Source organism: Tasmannia lanceolata, unplaced genomic scaffold, assembly GCF_043159265.1.
Source record: "Tasmannia lanceolata isolate RefF3 unplaced genomic scaffold, GAP_Taslan_0.1 ptg000015l, whole genome shotgun sequence".
NCBI classification, from domain to species: Eukaryota; Viridiplantae; Streptophyta; class Magnoliopsida; order Canellales; family Winteraceae; genus Tasmannia; species Tasmannia lanceolata.
Genome location: NW_027518692.1, coordinates 27,668,955 through 27,679,078, shown reverse-complemented (window position 1 = coordinate 27,679,078; position 10,124 = coordinate 27,668,955).

The window sequence follows — 10,124 nt, the reverse complement described above, 5'->3', positions numbered from 1 at the left end:
GCCAAAATCAAGATGAGCCTTGGCATGCCGTTCCACCAAATCATCTTCGCTGGCATCAATTTGGCAATTTTCAGATTTAGCTTTCTTTCTTCTCGCATTTTCTTGATCATCATGCTGATTTTGTTCAAGCCTTTTGAAAATCGCCGTTGTTCTTCCATAAATTCTGAAAAAAACTTGTTAAAATCACCACGCATGGAATCCAAAATCTCGTGATATATAGCCATGGCGCAAGATCGACTGCTCTGATACCACTTGTTATGAATCTAGATCGGATCACAACGGATTTGATCTTCTCGGAGGGAAGATCGGCCTCTCGACCCACTTCGAAGGAAGGGTCATCCTCCTTTGTGCTCAAGACACAGTTTCTCGAAATAATTTTTCTTCACTAATTTGAAAAATGCCACGTACATGTTATTTATAGAAAATCTCTTCTATAGCTAACCCTTATCCCTAAGAATCCTAGCCATAACAAACAACTAAGAAAGCAAATCCTAAAAGCAACGAATCTAAACAACTTTATTCCATCCACGTGGGCACGTAACATGTACTTATTTATTCCAAGTGCTCAAGGTAAAACAAACCTTTTTGTCAAAAAATCCTTAAAGAAATTGGCAGTGCTAAATATATCACCATTATCGAAATAACAATGAGCATGCTTATTTCAAGCTTACCATGTTAAAAATAATCGATCTCTAAACATCCCCTTCAATCCTACCCTTAAGAGATTATGTTATGATTTTTAAGGCCCAAATTATAATTATTTGGAATATCAAAAGGCTTGAGAAAATGTAATGTTAATTCAAAACAGTTATTTAAAGCATTCCTGGTTAATTAGATTTAGAAGGCAGTGTATACCCTCCCTATTAGTTTATTATAGCCTTTGGTGCTTATATAGAGCAATCGTGAAAATTAGAGGTTTCAAATTTCATTGGCGAAATTGCTTAGATACACTCCCTTGTTTTAATAATGGATCTCTCTACATTTTATACTTATCTAATCTAATCTAATCTAACTACTATATACAAAGGCAAAATGATGGGTTAATGTGTTCCACCCTTTGCCGTTATTTCCGCTTGTGTCCCACCTTTTGATACACATGTCAGCATTGCTCTTTTACCATTAAGCCCTTTGCTGATATCTAACATCTGCCTCTATGAGAAATTATTTGAGGGTAAAATTGTAATCTACATACGAAAAGTACCGACACGGGTGCCTTTCTATGACAATTACGGCAAAAAACTACCAAGAAGAGGAAAAAACATATGACAATTACGAAAGAACTAATTTATATTACTCATGCAGGACACTTGCAAAATATTGATGGATTCCGGGCACTTGAAGAGGAACAACAATTATGGAAACCCCTATCGATTGGAGGGCGGGCTACGATCAGCCTATATCGATTGGAGGGCTAGGATCAACCTATGGAAATTGTTTTACGGGCACAGCCAATTGATGTTGTGTTCCATCACATGGACAATTTAGATCAACCTATAACCCTCTATAGATCGGAGGGTTCGGATCAACGTATGAAAATTATTTTTGGGGCACAACCTATGTAGGAAGTGGCCCATCCAAAATAAATTTCTTCTCTTTTTATCTGGGATTTACACGTCAGCATTACTCTTTTACCATTAACCCCTTTGCTGATATTTAACATCTATCTCTATGAGAAATTATTTTAGGGTAAAATCGCAATCTACATACGAAAAGTACCGACACAGGGTACGGGCCATACCGTACATTTTAATAGAGTGAGGAGTGCAATCATCAAAATACGGTGAGTAGTGCCATTATAAAATATGGTAGTGAGGACATTAGCAGTATATATAATTTCAAATCGTCGTTGTTACTTGGATGTTCCCACGCAGGTCGGGTTCAACCTAAATTTGGGTTGGGTCGGGTTAAGCTTTTTCGCAAATCGGGTTGGGTTGGGTTGGGAAAAATCAACCCCAATTGGAAATTGGGTTGGGTATGGTTGGGCTGTCGGGCAACCCGACCCGACCCGAAATCCGAATTTGGGTTCCATCTGAAGAAGTTCTGTATATTTGTGTTTTTCTTTTTCAACATTGAAATAGTCTCCATAGTCCATTACCGTACTTGAATAAAGTGAGGAGTGTGATCATCAAAATATCATAGTGCGGATAATATTTCCCTTTGTAAATTATTAGTCCTTGTTTGGTTTGGATTTTGAGAACCGATTGTGAGTTAAAAACTGATTATTGGTGACTCACTATTGGTTCTCAAAATCCAAAACAACCCGGCTTATTTTGAGGTGGTCAACAATTGGTACCATATCAAATCGGGTCAGCCCGACCCAGCCCAACACGAATTGGGTCGGGTTGACACACAAGTTGCACCCCTAACGGTGACGAAAAAACTACTTTTCCTTATTCACTATGTGTGGGTCAAATTACAGAAATGTTGATATTACGAATGCATGACACCTGTAAAAATATTGACGAATTCTGGGCACCTTAAGATGAACAACAATCATGAAAACCTCTATAGATTGGAGGGCTAGGATCAGCCTATGAAAATGATTTTACGGGCACAACCTATTGATGTTGTGTTCCATCACATGGACGGTTTAGATCAACCTATGATGTGGTCTGTATAATTTTAAATGCATAATTTAAATGGATAGCACGTACATTTTTACTAGTTAGTTATTAAAGGTAGTAAGTAGTAACAATTCCTGAAAAGCGAAAAACTATTGGTCAACAACCAATATAAATGTGTTTAGTAAATTGAGGCTTACCATTATCAAAATAAGGGAGTGCGAAAATCATTCATAAATAGAAGAAATTATTTACCTGAAGATTGAAAATTTAATAACTTAAAGAGGGGACCACTGAGTAGGAAATTAGTTTACATCATGCATGACAAAGCTCTAAGACCTAATTATCTAATTAATTAAAACATAAGCAAGTTGCATATTACTTTATTTATAATATTTAGCGCCGGGTGCGACGCATTGTGAACCCAAGACGGGCCCACCTAGCCGACAAGGACCTCGTGGTCGTGGACCCCAATCCGATTCGATTTGATCACGTCTAATCGAACATAATCCTCAATTCCAAGACCTTTAATTTGGCTTATTGTAACCTAATCTCTTGATTATTTTATTTAATGTGTGGATGACAAGTGAATGAAATGATTGCATTTTCATAATGTAAGTTTTCTTTTAATGGGTTGATTCTCTGTATCAAGGTTTTTATTTTATTACTTTTTAATTCTATATTCAAGTTTGAGGGTTTTGAGGGGCACACCTCAGCAAAGTTCGTTTGGGCATTGGTTTCGAACCCTAGACAGGTTTGGAACTTTTTAGAGGTGGAAGTGCAAGTTGGGCTTTGAATGGGGCCCGTAAATTTTGTGGGCCCACATCCCACGCTGCTTTCACGTGAAGGGGTGACGCCACGAAGACATGGAATAGGTGAGTGAATCGCACTAGGTCGCGCTGCTCTCGTGGGTGGGCCCTAGCCCACGTGATGACATTGGACTTGGGCCCAATGTTAATTAAAAGAGTCACGTGAAATGATTTATTTTATGATTTTTTCTTCTTTACTTTATTTTCCCCCCCCCCCCCCCCTTGCTGACGTGGCCTTGTGTGGAATTACATGAGCCGATGGAGTAGACCTGGCAAAATCGACCCGTGGGCACGGGTCGGAGTTTTAGTGACCCGTCAAAATCGAACCGCGGGTCACCCAACCTGCAAAAACATGGGTTGGGTCGGGTCAACCCGTGGGTACCCATAAAAATCTCTTTTATTTTTATTAAAAACGAAAAGAGATCAAGGGTTAAGATCATAAGATCAAAAGCCAAAACAAAAGGCATTTCAGATATGCTTTGAGTCTCGTTTTGAGTTCCTATAACAAATTCATGTTATTACATAAATGGATTTGTACTAAATTTGTAAATAATTTTGTTCACTAAGTTTGACATTTTTTAATCGGTCCATTCCTCACCTCTGTAATTTAGAACTCTACTTACAGTAGATTATTTTATATGGTGTGAGCCCCTGAGGCTGAGAATAGGGTGAATATTGAAATAGGCCTGACAAATGGGTTGGAAAATACATTGGAAGATTTTTTGGAAAAATTGCGGGTAACCTGAGGGTTGACCCAACCCACCCGCAACGGGCACAGGTCACCTAAGTTGTGACCCGTAGGAATGAGGGTTATTTTTTGACCCAACCGGTTTGACCGGCACCCGCATGACCCGCAGGTTGACCCAACCCACCCGGCCCGTTTGCCAGGTCTACGATGGAGTGCCTTAGTGTGTGTGTGTGTGTGAGAGAGAGAGAGAGAGAGAGTCATTTCATTTCAAAAGAGATCAATTTGTACATCGGGCCCTGTACTCCATCAGGCTATGTTTGGATGTCAAGTAAAAGGGACCCTCAAGCAATCCACAAGTAAAAACAAGGACTTTTTTGCTTTACTTGTGGTTTACTTGTCATCCAGCTCCTTCCACGCAAGACGACTAGGATCAAATGGTTTTATTTCCCCCCCTTGATGGATAAAATCCCCCCTTGATGTTCTCCGTTAAGTTTCAAAGGTAACCACTCTCACGAAAAACGTTAGATCTGATTCCAATTGTATCCCACTGATATTGAAAAAACTTTCAAAGACGTTCCAAATGTCACGAGCCAGATTGCTCTCCACAAAAGGGTGATTAAAGCTTGCACTTTTTTTTATTAATGCTGCAAGAGCAGCTGCTGGCAAGCCGAATTCCAATCTTCTGAATAAAGGTGTCCACTGAGATGCCTCCATGAATAAGCTTCCATGCAAAGAAGCTCAATTTAGTCGGGAAGTGTCTACTCCAAACGAACTTAGCCTAGAATTTCTTTCCAGCCCTGGGCCGGATCGCGAGGGGGGGGAGGATATCACTGCCCTTTAATTAATGCCATGACATGTAAAGATGGAGACCATTCTTTAATGAGGAATATAATGATTCAGACGAGCCCTTGTAGATAAAGGAGCAAAGGGTGCCCCTATTGACCAAATCCCATTAAAGATTGAACGTAGTTTTTTGCAAGGACATCTGCGAATCTAGCATTCCTATTCTTTAACCGATTGCAGAGTTAATCGTTCGGACCTTCCAATTCATAGATGTAGATCTCAGACCTATGAATGGAGAAATTGCCGATACACACAAGAGAGAGGCTTTAACTATGCTAGCCTTGGGTGGGCCCAACAAGTGGGCCCAGGCCAAGCTTGCTTTCCCAGTATAGAGTATAGAGAGAGCATATTCCTACTGCCCTTAAAATTGGATTGGGGATACCATATGTCGTCAGAGAGAGAGAGAGAGAGAGAGATAACCAAGTTAGAAGCATCTGTGAGTAAATATCAGCATGTTCCCAAAAGATCTAATCAAGTTAGAAGCCCCTGTGAGTAAATATCAGCTGCAAATGTAGCAGAGGTGACAAGGGCTTTGGTGTTTCAAACAGTTCATCTGTTGGGCCTACATTGTATCAGAAAAATTATAACCTTTGATCTGTTTACTGTTTTACCTTCTGAGACATTCATTATAAGCCTATAACATGAATTGTTCAGGATCATCCGATGAGGGGAGATGTTTTGGGCGTGGACTATCTACTGTTTTACTGCTGCTTTATATACTCTTAGTTTTTTCTAATTGGACCGTTTGATCTTTCTGTTTCACATATGTTAGATAGATAGGGTGTTGATCTGATGAACCACCACCAATTTGATAGGTCATAATGCGAAAAAATGCAGAGATTTAATGATCTTATAAATCATACAATGAGTCTCCAATTGACATTCACTCAATGCCATGTAGCAATTTTTCATTTTGGCTGCGTTTGGATTGATAGATTTAAGAATCGGAATCAGCATCCTAGTCGAGTTCTATTGCAAACGGAATGGAAAAAATTCCATTCCAAATGCGGTGAGTTCATATTACCACTTATTGGGGCATAAAACTGATTCCTTTTGGGGTCTGTTTGGATGCCAAAGACCAGGTCTTTGCTGGGAGATTTTAGGGATGTTGGGTGCCAGTTTTATTTTTTTTGAGATTTTACATTTCAAGCAACCAAACAGCAGGCATTCCGATTCTGATCTCCTCCTTGCATTTTACTCATCCATGCACTGTATATGCATCCAAATATAAGGTTGTGTTAGAAGAGTGCGAAGACCTTGGTTTCAGTGGAATCCTGAAGCCAATAGGACCTGCGAAAGAATAGATGATGTCGACCGAATTGTTCCTAAAAAATGCCTCCAACAACTGCCAAGCCTGGTTACCGAGGGAGCAACCATCAACACTGAATTTGACAACATTCCGTTATCCCATGAATTCCCAAGTCTCGTTGGGAATATGGGGTAGACTTGCATAGGAACATATTAAACTTTGAATTTCATGGTTATACTAAGCTTTGCAGATTGGAGAATCATTACATCCCAATCAATCAAGCTGACCAATGTACTTGGACCCAAAAATCTAGTGCCATTTTCTCTTTGGGGCCAAACGCACCACTCTAAAATAAGATTCATTGTGGTTTCTTAGGCACTTCAACATTCATCTTTCTCAGGCTACTCGCCGGACATCGTGATAAGGAATTGGGACAATATTTTGGGGGAGGAATTTCCAAAGCAACAATAGTAGCAACATAGAAACCCCTCCATTAGGCTGGGTTGGATGCAATAACATATCACAGAAACTGGTAAGTTGCTTTTAGATTAACCTGTAAGACTACTGTATAAACTGACTGACCATACCGAGATGAGTGGGAGGCCGCGTTATGCAACATCTGATGTCGAACCATGTAGGTGATCAGGCAACACATCATGAGTAGAGGCCCAATGAGGATCCAACACATGGACGTCGAGCCCCAACCTCGACTCCAATTCCTCCACACGCAATTGCAATCTCATAACCTGAAAATGTGCATCATACATCTTTTGTTTCTCCAACACTATGTATGTACCCTCCAAGCATCTCCTTGTGGAAATCGTCTCACATCTTTCATATATTGATCTCTCCCTTCTCTCTTCCAACAAATTTCGGATGGCCTCATAACAATAGGGTGGACACTCACAAGCTTACAATGGAGGTTGGTATTTTCAGCTTGCAAATCATGTGAAGAACCCACATTGCCTCATGCTACGCACCCTGTAGGAAACGTCAATGCCATCCTCTTGCAAGGCGGGACCATTCGATAAGCTTCCAACCGAATGCAAGCATACATCTGAAGCTTATGGTGTTTCTTCTAATCTGATTTTCATGATTGTGGTTATCAGAGAACTTCCTAAAGTGGTCACTCTCACTCAAAAATAGCGCAACTGTAGTTGGAGATCCTTGCCTCCAAACATCCATCAATGGCGAGAACTGCTTTGTCTTACCCCAAACATCAAGGGCAGTGGCAGATACACCAACTCATTGAGGCTCGCCGTGACCATGTGTTGACAATCTTGAAAGAGAATAATGGCTTTCCTCAAACCTGTCCAAGTGATTGACTCTAGCATACACTAACAGATTTCGAGTCCATCTCTGCTAATCACTAAAATAAATACCATGGACACAATATGTGTACTACTCCATCAGGCCCTTGATCCCACGAAATGCCTAGGAGGCTGAAATTAAATCAAATGGTCAAAAATCCAAAATGGAAAAAGAAAGAGCAATATCAAATAAAAATAGCAAAAAAATCAGTCATTCGGAAAAGAAAAGTATGTATTCCATGAGCACTTATAAGAAAGTGAGAAAGAATCCCAAAATGTATGGTGTCATACACCTATTTAAACTGAGAAAAAGCTCTCCTAAGAAAAAGGCCACGATCGACCTGCTACCTCGGATCTTGCCAGTTAGATGAGGAGTTCAATATGCATCCTCCCTATAACTAAAGCACAAATCACCATTTCGAACAAGCAGAAGACCAGGGCATTCATGCAGAAAGCTTTCTGAGTTGTTAGTGGAGAATGTCTTACATGAAACCAAAGTTGTAAATGATGAACCTTGCGCAAAGTCAACATCAACCTCACTATGATAAGAGCCAAGGAGAGGATGGTAGGGCGGGAGCCGTCTGAGTGACCCACAATCGTACCCTTTATACACAAAGGAAATCCATATATGTGCGACAATCCCCATCCAAGGTGGGACACAGTTCAAATCCATTGAAGCGAACCACACGGGCTACTCAAGCCCTAAACCATGTGCATACATTCAAAAGATTTCACTCCAAGTTGATCTCTCAGGCGTTAAGCATCCACTCAAATTGCAGTTCAGTGAGCTCCTCAAAGCTACAAAGGGATTGCACCCAACGGAGGAGTTGAAGATCACATTTTCATTGTCGACACAAGTGAATGAGATTGATGGTTGAGAATCAAACATTCTAGTGTCATCCATCAATATGCATCAATATAACATAATCAGATGTGATCAGCAAGACTATTATTTTTTTTTTGAAAATTAAATCAGCAAGACTATTTCAGAGAACATTCATAAAGAAAAAGCACAAAGGTACATTATTTATACATCCATACATCATCTGCAAAAACATCATGGTACATGTCTAAAGCAAGTCAAATGGCCATACAACCCCAAATGCCGAATGTCCACACATGCCGTCAAAAGTCAATGGCTAACCAAGACCCTTCATAGAACAAGAAGACAATAAAACTCTAAACCTTGGGGCGAATGCCTCCAGGCTCCAGCACCACTTCTTGATGCTACTCCAGCTCTACTACTAAAAGCACCTCCTTGCGCAGTGTCGCAAATGGGTTATGGTCTATTATTATATCAAGAAGATTCTTACCTTTAAGATAGAAGAAAGATGATGATTAGATCAAAATTCAACCATGCCCTTCAGCCTTGACCATGCAAATTATAATACAATATGGAGAGAAGAGGATGAGGAACACAGAATGTGGAGGTGTACCCCTATTCATTCAAAATATGAAGGCATATATTAAGCTATCTGAGGTCTCCCTCAGATACATTTATATGTGTATAGACACACACACATATACATATATACATACATGTATTGAACAATAACGCAAATTTACAACAGGGACGAGGCGTCCCACAAGTTATATACAACAACAAAAACCCAAAATAAACCTTCCACAAGTTATATACAACAACAAAAACCTAAAATAAACCTTCCATCTATTCAACTAGCACTCTAACCTCCCTGTTGTCCTCATTTAGCAATGAGCCGATTATAACCACCTCTTCCTTCTCTGCTCCCTCGTTCCCCAACTTATGTGCTTGCTCATTAGCAACCTCTTCATATGATGGACTTCTGGGCCTATAATCAAGCATAGATCTATAATATCTGATATAATATCCGCAAGTTTCCACGTCTCTAATGTGTTATTCCTTGCCCAAGCCAATGCGTTCATATAGTTGCCTTCAATAATTGAAGGACCTAACCTTGAACTAACATACTGTCTCAAACCCCAAAGGAGGGCTCTTGCTTCAGCCTCAACAGAATCACAAATCACTGCTGGCCCAAAAAAGGAGAGTAACGTTAGACCCCTACTATCCCAAAATAAGTCTTCAATACCCGCTCGTCTTGTATTACCTTTAGAGCTTCCGTCAAAATTGAACTTCACTAAACCGAAGAGGCAGGGAGGTGTCACCTAGGAAGTTTTAATCTTTGTGCCTTTTTTCGTGAATAATCGTCCTCCAATTTCTTAGAATGTCACCCATGCTGTAGCAAGAGAGATTCTTTCCATTTCTACCCCATTATATGAGGTCAATTTTGATTTCAGTCAGAATCCTCCCCATCCGCCTCCTTTTATCTTTGAAAATGTTATTATTCCTCTCTTTCTGTACGTGTCAAATCGTAATATATGGTAGCAACCTCCAAAGGATTTGTCTGGCTTTGCCACAAGGTCCACTACTCCAATGCAAAATGACGGATTTTTTATCGATTTCTGAAAAAACCCACGAAAGTCCAAAGCTTTTAATTATAGAACACAAAATCAAAATGTGGTGAGCAACGGAACAATGCATATTTAAATGATTCAAATATTCTTCTTCCTTCTTGCAAAGAGCGTACATTTAGCCCTCCCTCCCCAGACCCCGCAATGGCGGGAGCCTCGTGCACTGGGCCGCCTTTCTTGCAAAGAACATACCAGTTGGCGAGATGGACCAAA